This window comes from Elaeis guineensis, chromosome 1 (genome assembly GCF_000442705.2).
Source record: "Elaeis guineensis isolate ETL-2024a chromosome 1, EG11, whole genome shotgun sequence".
Taxonomy (NCBI): domain Eukaryota; kingdom Viridiplantae; phylum Streptophyta; class Magnoliopsida; order Arecales; family Arecaceae; genus Elaeis; species Elaeis guineensis.
Window position 1 is genome coordinate 50176302 of NC_025993.2, and position 15762 is coordinate 50192063.

At 38.2% G+C, this 15762-nt stretch overlaps 1 non-coding gene across 1 annotated transcript; it reads left to right on the top strand.

The window, feature by feature from the left end:
• Window positions 1–1452: 1452 nt before the first annotated feature.
• LOC114913430 (small nucleolar RNA R71) lies at window positions 1453–1559 on the top strand. The gene has a single exon (XR_003799435.1). It is a non-coding gene; the product is annotated as a small nucleolar RNA R71 (small nucleolar RNA).
• The last annotated feature ends 14203 nt before the right edge of the window (window positions 1560–15762 follow it).

Below are 15762 nucleotides of genomic sequence, written 5' to 3' on the forward strand. Positions count from 1 at the left end.
TCCTCGATCATCCCACGTGGTATCTTAATTGATCTATCAGCTAACTGCAAAGCAATCGATGTGGGTTTCAGTTCTCCAAACCCATAAAGTTCATATACCGAGCTAGGTAAAAGGTTCACACTGGCCCCTAGGTCTCGGAGAGCTTGTTCGATGTGAAAGTCTCCTATAATGCAAGAAATGGTAGGGACACCTGGATCTTTAAGCTTTGGAGGGGTAGCATGCTTGAAGATAGAGCTAGCTTGTTCCGTGAGGCATACTTTCTTCGAAAGTTGTGATCAGGATTTATATTTTTAGGTGTACAATTCTTTCAAAAATTTTGCATAAATTGGGACCTGTTTGATTGCATCTAGAAGGGGGAGATTAATTTGGACTTGCTTAAATAGTTTCAACATCTCATCGAGTCTTCCTCCCTTCTTATCCACAAGAGTAGGGGCTTTTAGGCAAGTAAGGTGATTCCGGTGTAGTTGGTTCCTTCTCTACTTTTGGGTCCTCCTTATTCTTGAGTGATTCGAGTTTGGTCAGAGGTCTAGGGTTGGTCTCATTGGTTTTACTCATATGTTTAATGATCTTCCTACTTTTGAAAGTTATAATTGATTTGGTATGTTCAGAAAAGGTTTCTGGAGCATTGGAACTCTCAACCATGAATTGCCCTCTTTGGTTGCTTTCAGGTTGGCTAGGTAATGTTTCTCCTTTTCTCCTACTGAATGTGGTTGCTAGTTGATCTATTTAGATCTCTAGCTTAGCAATAGATTGCATGTGAGAGTTAAGGGTTTGGGTATTGACTTCTAATCATTTTAGCACTTTCAGAACCTTCTCCTCAAAAGTTGAGCTATGATCAGTGGTAGACGGTTGAGGAGCATTTTGGAACTAATGGTATGGTCCATGCCTATATGTTGGATCCTGATAGTTGGGTCTAGGTACAGCAGGGCCAACAACTAGCTATGGTCTTCAAAAAATATTTAGGTGGTTTCTCCAGCTAGAGTTATAAGTATTTGAATATGGATCATTTCCTACTCTACGAGCTTGTTGGGTTTGAGTTTGTTGGACTTGCTCATGCACAAACTCAGAAAATTGAGGTACGGTTGGGCATTCACTAATAAAATGGGTTGGGCTTGCACACAATGCACAAACATCTTGGACTGGGTTAGGTGAAATCGGAGAGTATCCAGTATTCAAAAGATGTTCTAATTTTTGGGATAACTTATCTACCTTACTATGGATATCCATAACATTTTCAATCTGATAGATTCCACCTCATTTTTGTTGAGACATGGATTGTTCTCTTGAGGTGGTGACATGTGATGCAAGAAGTTCTCACTAAGTATTTCAAAGAGCTGCCAAGCCTCATCCTCACTCTTTAGCATGAATGTCCCACCATACGATGCATCAATCATTTATCGATATTTCTCTGATAGACCATCGTAGAAACACTGAACAAGTTGCCATTTGGGGATAACATGGTAGGGGCATTTACGAATGAGGTCCCTTAACCTTTTTCATGTCTCATGAAAAAGTTCACCATCCAATTAGAAAAAACTAGTGATAGTTTTTCTAATTTAATTTATTTTTTTAATTGAAAAGTATTTCTTAAGGAACTCTCTCTGAAAATGGTTCCAAGTTGAAATGGTTATGGAATCTAGAGAGTTTAACCAATGCTTGGCTTTATCCTTAAATGAAAAAGGGAACAGTTTCAACCTAAGGGCATCATCGAAGAAGTTTTAGATTTTTACCGTGGAGCATATCTCAAGAAATTTGTCCAAGTATTTATACGGATCCTCATTCAATAGTCCATAGAATGATGGCAGCATTTGAATAATGCTGGACTTGATTTCGTATTGTGCCACCTCCATAAGAGAAGGCTGGATACATGGCGAGTAGGTGCAAGAAGAGGGAGTAAAATACTCCCTCAATTATCATGATGGGTCAGTCTTTTATTTTGGATCCATGGTTTTAATTCAATTTTTTCAAATCATTCTTTCTAGCTCTAGGTCTAGTGGGTGTAAATCAGGTTGTAATGATCGGTGTCTTAGCATGCACCCAAAAGATCTCACCAAGTTTTAATTTCAGCAAGTTTTTTTTTTGAAAAAGAAGAGGAGAAAATGAGGAGGGAGAGAGAAAAGAGTTCTAAAAGAGAGAATCTAAGGAGTTCTAAGGCTAAGAAGAGAGAGAAGAATTAATTAGGTTTGATATTTTTAGTTAACAATCAAGTGGTTCGATCAATCCTGACTTGGGGTTACCCTAGATCTAGACAGCTCCTAACTGCCAAGATCAGCTTAAAGCACTCCAAGTAGTAGATGTAGGAACCAGATCTAGGGTTTCAGGGTTAGATCTTGAAAAAGAGGGTTAGATCTTGAAACTTTTTCAAGATCATACAGCGGAAGACTAAAATAAATCAAAATTTATTTTCTAAGATCAAAAAATCCCTAGATCTAAGATCCTATTACATGATTATTATATGGCATTAAATCAGAAATTAAAATATATATAAATATAGTATGAACTACATGTTGATCATATCAACATGTTTCTATACTAGCTACATCTAATGTATGTATTAAATAATAGATCAGATCTATTACCTTGCAAGTTAGATGCTCTAACCTCGCTGATCTGGGCTTAAGGATGATGTTGCAAGCCGCACACGTGTCCGGCCTCTAGGAGTCATCCACACGAGCCCACGAATCTCGATCAGAAGTCCTGCTTCAGGAAATCAGCACAGTATGCTAGTACTACGCTGATCCTTCTTTGATGGTTGATCAGGTGCCTCCTTCTTCTTGATTTGGACTTTTCCAAAGATGGAAAGTAGAAGGAGGAGTTTCAGATCTGAGACGCTCTTAGGAAACTCAAGATGGAAGGAGGAAAGATATGAAAATAAAAACCCTAGAAGAAGACCCTCTTCTTCTTCACGTTTTTCTCTCTAAATGCCCAAACTTGCATCTTTTATATCTCCATGACCCAAAGGTATTTCTCTCTAATTTTTGGATGACAGAAAGGTCTCTCGAAAAGCTATCTCCTATTAAAATTTCACAAAGAAACTCATCTTATATAGAGAGATATGGTAGAGTCCTTGTCTAGGTCAAACACCTAGTCAAGGCTTATCCAAACATGGCAAGTAAAGGGACGCCCAACTCTTGAGCACCTCCTTCATATTTTCGTGGATGGATCAAAAGAAAAGGGTGCACAATGTAAACCCTAAAAGCCACGAAAATTCCAAAACAAATTTGGATAAATTCGGTGCAAAATTGAAAGAGTTTTGGATTTCTAAAACTCTATCTCATAGAATTCAAAATCCAAACTTATTCCTTTTAGATTTGATCCAAACCACCTTCCATGTAAGAAAGAAGAGAAGAGACCTTTTGTGAATGTGAGAGAGATTTGGGAGAGGGCTTTTGTCGCACAAAATAAGTGGAGATTGGCGTTGAATAAGAGAGAGGGCGTGGAGAAGGCTTATGTGGCGTAAGGTGGAATCCTAGTCCTACTAGGATTCTGTCTCATAACTTGTTTTAATTTGGTTTCCCAAACCAAATCAAATCAAAATTAGATCAACCCAATTAAAATAGGTCTTAATCTAATTAAGAACCTAATTTAATCAGATTAAATTAGATTTAAATCTGATTTAATTTTTTAATCAAATTAGAAATTAGATTGACCCAAGTCCTAGTTGAACTAGGACTAGTCTTTCCTTGCACTTGGCTTATCCAATAAACCAATTGGACTTGATCCAATCAAGCCCAAACCAAATCTAATTAAATCATATTTAATTAGACTTAATCTCAGCCCATTGGCTTAATCAAATTAAGCCAATTAGCAATCAAATTGCTAATCGATCCTCCTGCAACACTTGCACTGGGTTAAATGTCAATCGTATTGATTATTTAACCCTATAATGATTCTTAATCGTTGATCAACCATCCGATCGGATCATGAACTCTAATGTGTGTGACCTCATAGGTCCGAACCTAAGCCGGTAGCATAGAAACAAATTTTTATACCAATCGAAGTGACCATCTAGCAATGGTACCCGACGTCCGGATAGGTCGAATGTGTAGAACAACATCCTTAGAACCCATGCGGATATAGTTTTCATATAATTCATCCCCTTGACCAAAATGATCATAGGACACCCCAGAGCTCAACTGTCAACTCTGATCAGGTTGTCCACATTGTATTTCAAAATATCAAATCCATCTGATGGATTACCCTGGCCAAAGTTTTGCTAAATTGAAATACAGCGACTCATTCTTCTCCAACTCTTGGAGTGGTCAATCCCATCTCGATCACACTCTGACTTCGCAAGTACTTGACTGTGCCCAGAAGCCTTCCGTCCCTGAATTAGAAATTCAGTTAGTCCAGTACCAAAGCACAGTGAGTTGCTTGCAAGTCACTGAGGCGATCTCAAGTCCAAGGGACACTTATACCTATATCCCATCAGAGACATTCTCGACAGTAGAATGCTCTGGAGTTGGTCACGTTCAATGACGATGTACCCTTACATCTCACCTGTATGCCATACCAGTGTCTCTACACTCTTTGGTTAAGAGGACAACCAACCCATATGGCCTACAGCGACCTATGCTCGATAGAAGCTGTCGTCCTTATTAACAGCCTATCATTTGGTCGTGAACAGTTTTAAGGACTAATCGATAAATCCTCTCTTTATCGAACCTAAATAGTCCTAAGGACTTCATCATAATAACGGAGTTCATTAGAAGATGAAAGCTTATGATGAAAATGCCAAATATATTTTATTTATTAACAAATCAATTACAATACTTGGTTGCTCAACCATCAACAGCTTAACGATTGGCTTTTTGGGACACATTTCCCAACAACTCCCACTTGTCCTAAAGCCACTCGGCACAGTATCTAATACCCATCTTCGACTTGTGGTTGTCGAACTCCTTTATTGCCTGGGCTTTAGTGAAGGGGTCGGCTAGGTTCTCCTTTCAGTCGATCTTCTGAAGGTCGATGTCACCTCGATCCACGATCTCTCGGACCAGGTGGAAGTGGTGCAAGATGTGCTTCATCCGCTGATGTGCTTTGGTTCCATCACCTGAGCTATGGTACCAGTGCTGTCGCAGTAGAGCAGGACTGGACCATCAAAGGAGGATGCTACTCCAAGCTCATTGATGAATTTCCTCAGCCACACAGCTTCCTTCGCGGCATCCGATGCTGCGATGTACTCCGCTTCACAAACAGAGTCCGCCACAGTATGCTGCTTGGAACTCTTCCAGCAGATGGCTCCACCATTCAGAGTAAAGATATAACCCGACACACTCCTACTGTCATCATGGTCAGATTGGAAGCTGGAGTCTGTGAACCCCACAAGTTTCAGATCTGACTCGCCATAAACCAACCATTGGTCCTTAGTATTTCTCAAATACTTAAGGATGGCTTTAGCCACTTTCCAGTAGTTTTCTCCAGGATCAGATTTGTATCTACTCACTATTCCTAGTGAGTATGCCACATCTGGTCTTGTACATGTCATGGCGTACATGATAGATCCCACGGCTAAAGCATATGGGACTCTACTCATACGCTCTCTCTCTTCAGGAGTTGTCGGACAATCCTTCTTAGAGAGAGAAATTTCATGGCCTATTGGTAGATAGCCCTTCTTGGAATTCTTCATGCTGAACCTCTTCAGCACAGTGTCTATGTACATGGACTGGGATAACCCAAGCATCCTTTTAGATCTATCCCTATAGATCTTCATCCCTAGGATGTAGGATGCTTCACCCAAGTCCTTCATGGAGAACTGTGATGACAACCAAACTTTTATTCCCTGTAGTGCGGGGATGTCATTCTCGATTAAGAGAATGTCATCCACGTACAAGACAAGGAATACCACAACTGGACCATTTGTCCATTTATAGATGCAGGGATCTTCTCCATTCTTAATGAAGCCATACGTTTTGATCACCTTATCAAAATGCATGTTCCAACTCCGAGAAGCTTGCTTCAGTCCATAAATGGATCTCTGAAGCTTGCACACCTTGGACTCATCTGTGGATGTAAACCTTTCAGGTTGTATCATATACACCTCTTCAGTCAGCTCTCCATTCAGGAAAGCTGTCTTTACATCCATCTGTCAGATCTCATAATCCAGATGGGCAGCTATTGCAAGCATTATCCGAATAGATTTGAGCATTGCCATAAGGGAAAATATCTCGTCATAGTCAATACCATAACGTTGACGATACCCCTTGGCAACCAGACAGGCTTTATAGGTCTCCACCTTTCCGTCTGCGCCCCTCTTCCTTTTGAAGACCCATTTACACCCAATGGGATTAACCCCTTCAGGTGGGTCAACCAATGTCCATACATCGTTGACCTTCATGGACTCCATTTCGGATTTCATGGCTTCAAGCCATTTCTCGGAATCAGGTCTCTGCATAGCATCCATATAGGTGATCGGATCCTCATTATTCTCATCAAGTTCGATGGGATCACCATCCCGGATCAAGAAACCGTAGTATCTGTCCGGCTGACGCGGTACTCTACCGGATCGCCTTAATGGTGCAGGTATATTGGGCTCCGGATTTGATCTAATCATATCCGACTCCGGTTCAGCTATTGGTGTCGGTCCTTCTACCTGTTGAACTTCATCAAGTTCAACCTTAGAGGCAACGGTTCCTTCACCAAGGAACTCCTTTTCTAAAAAGATTGCCTTAAGGCTGACGAACACCTTTTGTTCATCAGCATGGTAGAAAAAATATCTTTTTGTCTCTTTGGGGTACCCTATGAATGAGCATTTGTCAGACCTAGGTCCAAGTTTGTCTGTGACTAATCGTTTGACATAGGCCGGGCACCCCCAGACCCTAAGATGTGAAAGTGCTGGCTTACGTCCCGTCCATATCTCATATGGAGTCTTAATTACAGACTTACTTGGAACCCTATTTAATAGATAACAGGCCGATTCGAGTGCATATCCCCAGAAGGATATCGACAAGCTAGCAAAACCCATCATGGATCAGACCATGTCTAACAGAGTCCGATTCCTCCTTTCAGACACACCATTATGCTGTGGTGTTCCTGGAGGAGTCCATTGGGAGAGAATCCCATTCTCTCCTAGATATGTGAGAAATTCACTAGAAAGATATTCTCCTCCTCGATCAGATCGAAGAGTTTTAATACTCTTCCCAGTTTGTTTTTCTACTTCACTTCAGAATCGTTTGAACATTTCAAATGAATCCGACTTATGTTTCATCAGATAGACATATCCATATCGGGATAGGTCATCCGTGAAAGTTATGAAGTAGAAATATCCATCTCTAGCACTGGTGCTCATGGGCCCGCATACATCAGTATGTACTAGGCCCAAGAGCTCAGTAGCTCTCTCACCTTTTCCAGTAAAAGATGACTTGGTCATTTTACCAAGAAGACAGAACTCACAGGTTAAAAGTGATTCACAATCACTGACTTTGAGGATTCCCTCTTGAGTCTACCTGTTTATTCTGTTCTTGTTTATATGACCTAGCCTACAGTGCCATAAGTAGATATCTGACACACTATCTAATCTAGGGTGTTTGCCAGTTGAATAGACTCTTATCAGGCTTGATCTTTTTTTGGTCTGGCTCTGCACCGATGTCCCAGTCTGAACTTGCACCTTCTTCACTTTCTTCTTCTTGTTCTTCTTCCCTTTCTTAAAAGGTCGAGAACCAGAAGACGAACCTCCCACTAAATTCACCGGCTCCTTGTGAAGTTGGTGATCCTTCTCAAAGTTCTGAAGCAACCCCAGTAACCCGTGGTAGTTCTCTTCAGGCTTTGTCATTCTATAATGAGTGAGGAATGGGAGATAAGACTTGGGCAGCGAGTTCAGTATTGCATCTTTCCCAAGCTACTCATGCAAGAGAAAGCCGAGCTTGCTCAATCATTCCATCAGCTCGATCATGTACAATACATGATCAGTGACAGAGGCACCATCCCGCATTTTGGCGTTGAAGATGGCACAACTAGTCTTGTGCCTCTCCACGTCATCGGGTGTGCCAAAGGCATCCTCCAACACTTGAAGCATGTCCTTTGGCTGAGCCGTCTCGAATCTGCGACTGAACTCGTCGCTCATGATAGCAGCTAGCATGATACAGCACATCGTGGTCCGGTCACTGAGCCACTTTTGGTAAGTGTCTCTGACTGTTCCACATGCATTGACAGCTGGCTCCTCAGGTGTAGGATCTAATATCACATATAGGATCCGTTCATGCTCCAGGACTATCTTCAACTTTCGATACCAGCTATCGAAGTTGGATCCCACCAACTTATCATTGTCCAACAATGATCGGAGTGATAGGGAAGTGGCCATATTTGCACAAAGGAGAACCATAACCTAATTAGTAATTGATTCATTAAACCTAAAGATTTGGACTTTAATCAAAAGGTTTCTCCCACTATTTTATTCGAATTGGAAGCCTCTACCTCCAATTCGAGGAATTATCCTAATTCCTTAGCGGGTACTAGAATCCACTTAGACTGCACACAAGCCCAACTTTGGTTGGCCAACCCATGTACATCTAAGGGTAGGTTCATAACCAATTGTTTCTCTAAACAATTTCTAGTAATTTTAATTTTGCCCCAGAAACCTAATCAGTAGGCTTTGGCCTCCACTGTAAGGATCCAGTTAGGTCCAACCATTAACATGATCATACTTGGTATATCTAACCAACGAATGATTAAGCCCAACATTGGTTGGCTCACCTAACCACCATTAGAGAGATACTTCCAAGTCGTCATATGATGAGTGATAATTCCATTAGTCAACAAGCACCAGGCCTTTGGGTCTGCAATGATTATTGAGTTCATGGACTCATTATCAAACACCTTAATGGGAGGCTATGACTCAGTTATCTTCATAACTTTATCATTTTAAGGACCTAATAATTTTAGAGGATTTAAATAATATAGAGGATGAGGTCAGATGAACCAGCTTATCATGATCCTGCCACTGGCTTCACCAAGTCAACTTAAGGGAGACCAGGGCTGGTCTAGGAGCACCTAAATCAGTCACACTGATTTACCTAGCTGACATGGGTCAGCTCGAATAGTCAAGTGATCCAATCAAAACATAATTTCACCAAGAGGCCAGGTAAGTTCGATCAGTGGGAGGGTCTGCCAAAGCTTGCCTTAGACACCATCAGAAATGGCCAGGTAAGCGGGCTCCCAATTAAAAACCACCGGTCTGGTTTACCTTAGACACCAACTGGTTTAATTAGTTTCGATTAGATCAACCTAACAGTTCGTGCTAGATCGCTTAGCCAAGAATCAAGTCCATTTGGTTCTCGTTAAAGATATGAACTTGACCAACTACAACTATTGTAATTGATCTAGAGAATCCTTGACCTAATCTAAGACAATAATTGATTAGATTTAGTCAATTCTCTAATTAAGTCCATCTTTAATCTAACCATAGGTCTAACCCAATTAATGGACCTAATTCCCACTAACCCATTAACCCAATGTGTTATGATTTGTGTCTTAGGTTCTTCAATTCATAATCCTAGAACCTAATCAAACAACTTCTTAATTCTTAATTAAGTTTTGGGCTGAGGGTTGGGTTCGGCTTTTCAAAAAATAATTTTCATATTTGTAAAACAATTTTATAATATGATTCTACCAATCATATTGCATGTTTGATTCATAATCAAGATGCAAGTGAAATAAACATGAAACTACTTTAGATCTAATCTAAACAGGTTCATGTAATTGAAACAATTTCAACTTTAAATAATTTCTTTGCATAAAAATTATTAACATAGAGATTTTATTTCAGATTTAAACATCTTTTAAATCTAATAAATCATAAATTTAATCTAGATCATATCTAACAAATTTATGATTAAAGATAGATCTACACAAACTAGGACAACCTTTGCACTGTAAGGGGTAAACCTTACAGCAGGACAACCTTGCAGTTTGTGATTGATCTAAAATTTTAATTTCAGATTTAATAATCAGATTATAAATTAGATCTAATCTAAAAAATAATCTAAGCATGTATAAATAATCATGTAATAAAGAACCTAGGCTCTGATACCAATTGTAGGAACCAGATCTAGGGTTTCAGGGTTAGATCTTGAAAAAGAGGGTTAGATCTTGAAACTTTTTCAAGATCATACAGCGGAAGACTAAAATAAATCAAAATTTATTTTCTAAGATCAGAAAATCCCTAGATCTAAGATCCTATTACATGATTATTATATGGCATTAAATCAGAAATTAAAATATATATAAATATAGTATGAACTACATGTTGATCATATCAACATGTTTCTATACTAGCTACATCTAATGTATGTATTAAATAATAGATCAGATCTATTACCTTGCAAGTTAGATGCTCTAACCTTGCTGATCTGGGCTTAAGGATGATGTTGCAAGCCGCACACGTGTCCGGCCTCTAGGAGTCGTCCACACGAGCCCACGAATCTCGATCAGAAGTCCTGCTTCAGAAAATCAGCACAGTATGCTAGTACTACGCTGATCCTTCTTTGATGGTTGATCAGGTGCCTCCTTCTTCTTGATTTGGACTCTTCCAAAGATGAAAAGTAGAAGGAGGAGTTTCAGATCTGAGACGCTCTCAGGAAACTCAAGATGGAAGGAGGAAAGATATGAAAATAAAAACCCTAGAAGAAGACCCTCTTCTTCTTCACGTTTTTCTCTCTAAACGCCCAAACTTGCATCTTTTATATCTCCATGACCCAAAGGTATTTCTCTCTGATTTTTGGATGGAAGAAAGGTCTCTCGAAAAGATATCTCCTCTTAAAATTTCATGAAGAAACTCATCTTATATAGAAAGATATGGTAGAGTCCTTGTCTAGGTCAAACACCTAGTCAAGGCTTATCCAAACATGGTAAGTAAAGGGACGCCCAACTCTTGAGCACCTCCTTCATATTTTCGTGGATGGATCAACAGAAAAGGGTGCACAATGTAAACCCTAAAAGCCACGAAAATTCCAATACAAATTTGGATAAATTCGGTGCAAAATTGAAAGAGTTTTGGATTTCTAAAACTCTATCTCATAGAATTCAAAATCCAAACTTATTCCTTTTAGATTTGATCCAAACCACCTTCCATGTAAGAAAGAAGAGAAGAGACCTTTTGTGAATGTGAGAGAGATTTGGGAGAGGGCTTTTGTCGCACAAAATAAGTGGAGATTGGCGTTGAATAAGAGAGAGGGCGTGGAGAAGGCTTATGTGGTGCAAGGTGGAATCCTAGTCCTACTAGGATTCTGTCTCATAACTTGTTTTAATTTGGTTTCCCAAACCAAATCAAATCAAAATTAGATCAACCCAATTAAAATAGGTCTTAATCTAATTAAGAACCTAATTTAATCAGATTAAATTAGATTTAAATCTGATTTAATTTTCTAATCAAATTAGAAATTAGATTGACCCAAGTCCTAGTTGAACTAGGACTAGTCTTTCCTTGCACTTGGCTTATCCAATAAACCAATTGGACTTGATCCAATCAAGCCCAAACCAAATTTAATTAAATCATATTTAATTAGACTTAATCTCAGCCCATTGGCTTAATCAAATTAAGCCAATTAGCAATCAAATTGCTAATCGATCCTCTTGCAACACTTGCACTGGGTTAAATGTCAATCGTATTGATTATTTAACCCTATAATGATTCTTAATCGTTGATCAACCATCCGATCGGATCATGAACTCTAATGTGTGTGACCTCATAGGTCCGAACCTAAGCCGGTAGCATAGAAACAAATTTCTATACCAATCGAAGTGACCATCTAGCAATGGTACCCGACGTCCGGATAGGTCGAATGTGTAGAACAACATCCTTAGAACCCATGCGGATATAGTTTTCATATAATTCATCCCCTTGACCAAAATAATCATAGGACACCCCAGAGCTCAACTGTCAACTCTGATCAGGTTGTCCACATTGTATTTCAAAATATCAAATCCATCTGATGGATTACCCTGGCCAAGGTTTTGCTAAATTGAAATACAGCGACTCATTCTTCTCCAACTCTTGGAGTGGTCAATCCCATCTCGATCACACTCTGACTTCGCAAGTACTTGACTGTGCCCAGAAGCCTTCCGTCCCTGAATTAGAAATTCAGTTAGTCCAGTACCAAAGCACAGTGAGTTGCTTGCAAATCACTGAGGCGATCTCAAGTCCAAGGGACACTTATACCTATATCCCATCAGAGACATTCTCGACAGTAGAATGCTCTGGAGTTGGTCACGTTCAATGACGATGTACCCTTACATCTCACCTGTATGCCATACCAGTGTCTCTACACTCTTTGGTTAAGAGGACAACCAACCCATATGGCCTACAGCGACCTATGCTCGATAGAAGCTGTCGTCCTTATTAACAGCCTATCATTTGGTCGTGAACCGTTTTAAGGACTAATCGATAAATCCTCTCTTTATCGAACCTAAATAGTCCTAAGGACTTCATCATAATAACGGAGTTCATTAGAAGATGAAAGCTTATGATGAAAATGCCAAATATATTTTATTTATTAACAAATCAATTATAATACTTGGTTGCTCAACCATCAACAGCTTGACGATTGGCTTTTTGGGACACATTTCCCAACAGTAGACTAGCTGCTCAATTGGCCAGGTAAGTGTAAAGTTGGTGGGGGTCCCCCCATTACTTTTCTTAGACACCAACTGAGTTGGTCAGGTAAGCGAACGAAACCAATTAATGAACCACTTTTCTTCAGGATGTAATCCCTAAACCACTTTTCTAGACACCAGTTAAACTGACTAACATGAATTTGATCCAACTTTTAGGGTTCTTTATCCTACTGAGCTCGAAGATCCTTAGGGGTCAATGTCTAATTGATTTTAAATTAGAGGTTTAGGTCAATGTAATTGTAGGATGGTGGTTTATGGGCCAAAGAAGGGTGATGAAATTTTTACCTTATGTTGATTAGGGTTTTGCCTTTAAGATTTTTTATGAAAATATGCAATGCAAAAAGAAAAGGTGTCCAAACATGTTAAATAGCTTTTAAGATTTAATTGGTTTATTTATATTAGTCAATTTTATGTGGTGTCCTTGTATTCTTTTTATATTATGTTATTTTTAAGCAAGAAGGAATAAGAGGTAAGTTTTAAATTAGGTTAATTAGGTATGAGAAGATCTAGTAAATCTAACTAAATGAAAAGTAAATAATTTTAAGATTAAAAGATAAGTAGGTAACCTATATATAAAGCAATAAATCAAATATTTTTTTAGAGTAATAAATTATTCTAAGCTATGAAAAGCAGTAAATCACTAGGAATAATGGGCAGTAATAAATGAATTAACTATTTAATTATGAAAATAAGATAATCTCATAGTTAAGAATAAAAGATAACTATGTAATCTAAATAAAAAGTAAAGAATCTAATTTATTGAGAAAATAGAAAATCACTAATTATATAAAATAATAAATTATTCTAAGCTATAGAATTCAGTAAATTACTAAGTTATAGAAAACAAAAAAATTTTCTATGCATACAAATAAAGTAATCTAGCTAGAGAGTAGTAAATCTACCATATATAAAAAGTAATATAAGATAAAAAATTTTTTAAAAAATAAATAGAAGATATTAAGTAATTAAAATAAATTAATTAATAATAAAAAATAAATTACCAATCAGTAAAATAAAGTATAAAAAATAAAGGTAAAAAAGAAAAAAATAATCAACTAGAAAAATAAAGTAGTAAATATTTTTTTTGATTTTTTTTCAAAACAATCGATCTTCCATTGCAAATATTGTTCATAGATCTTCCACCATTGTAGATGTGCAGGCATGCTACTGGTATTGATTGTTTCGGTTGGTCACAATGGTTCAGTTGCATCAGAAATATGTAACCACTATAATAGCAAAGAGTTGCTCTAGGGTAAGGATGGGGTTGGACCTAATAACTGTTAGGTGAGGGATCCAATGACGGTCTTGCACTAGCTTGTGAATGTTGGATCGGGCTTAACTAAGGAGTTTGGTCAATAACTGTTAGGTGAGCCCATATGACTTAGAGATCAAGTCACTGCTACATGCTTAGGAAAGCATCTGGGCAAAGTGTTATCCACGTATTGGTGTGTATGTTACCAATAACTATTAGAAGAGGTACATGGCATTGGTGGGACCACAACATCCACTAGAAATTTAGTTATCGCATTAAGGTTTTCATTTTCCACCCGAGGAGTGGAGAGATCTCAAAAATTAGTGGGAGTCATTGTTTGCATCTTAAAGTCTTTAAAAGTAAATATAAATTTAAAGTACAAAAGTCTAACTTGAATCTCTACTCTTGCAGTTAGATAATGTCAGCCTCAAATCCTCTAACCCGCATCCTTGAACTAATCGTTTGATTAGAACAAACTATAAAGACTAGTTAAGAATTCTCAAGATTATCCTGACTTCTAAAAAATTAGGTCATGTATTCAATCAAAAATCTCTGGTGTTACCAAACCATCGTACTGCTAGCAAAGAACTGCTTATAAAAAGAAAATGGATGAAGACAATCGGGTCAAGTGCTATGTGCTGGCATCCATGTCAAATGAGTTGTAAAGCCAGCATAAGCAAGTGCCCACTGCTAGGGCTATGATCACTCACCTACAAGAGTTGTATGGTGAGTAGAGCTATACAGCGTGCTTTGAAGTATCTAAGAGACTCTTCAATCTAAAGATGCACGAAGGGCAGTCAGTCCATGAGTACTGTATGACAGTGATCAAGGATATTGAAGAGCTTGAGAAGCTCAGACTTGATATGCAAAAGGAATTATAGATGAATTTGATCTTTTAATTTCTTACTAGTTCATATAGTCAATTTATTGTAAATTTTCATATGAACAAACTTGATTGCACTATACCCAAACTGATCAATATATTGGTCACTACGGAGGAAACCTTGAAGAATTCATGGGGTACTATTCTCGCTGTGGAGCAGACTTCTTTGACCAAGATAAAGTTTAGTTGGAAGAAAAAGAATAAATCCACAAAGAAGCAGAAGAAAGAGAGCAAGCCGAAGAAGGACGTTCCTAAGAAGACTGAAGCAAAGAAAAAGTGTTTCTACTATGATGCTGACGGTCACTGGAGGAGGAACTGTGCGCTTTACCTGGAGAGCCTAAAAACCAAAAAGAGTGATAAACCTTCAGAAGGTATGCTCGTAATTGAACCTAATCTTATAGTTTCTTCTACTTCTAGTTGGATATTGGACTCTGATTTGAGTGCTCATATATGTACCTCAATGCAGGATTTGATAGAAAGTAGGAGGTTACGGAAAGGTGATATGATCCTTCAGATCAGTAATAAAGTAAAAGTTGCTGCAGAAGTCGTTGGTACTTATCCTCTTCGATTACCATTGAAATTTAGATTAGATTTAAAAGATTGTTATTTTGTTTATGTAGCTAGTCGAAATTTGATTTTCGTGTCTGTGCTAACACATGATAATTTTGAATTTAATTTTAATAAAGACTTTTGTTTCATTTATTTATGAAATAAATTGATTGCACATGGTCTTCTAATTGACAGTCTATATCACTTGCATGTTGATGCGAATGTGATTTTGAATGACCAAATAATGAGTACCATAGATCAAAAGAGATCCAAAGATAAAATTAATCAGAAGTACTTGTGGCATCATATACTAGGCCATATTGGAGAGGACAGGATAGACAAACTGAAAAAGGATAGGATTCTTGGCGCTCTTCATTCAGAGTCGTATCCCGCTTGTGAATCTTGCTTTCAAAAAAAAATAGTCAAGTTATCCTTTATGAGATATGAGAAAAGGGCCACCGAGTTACTT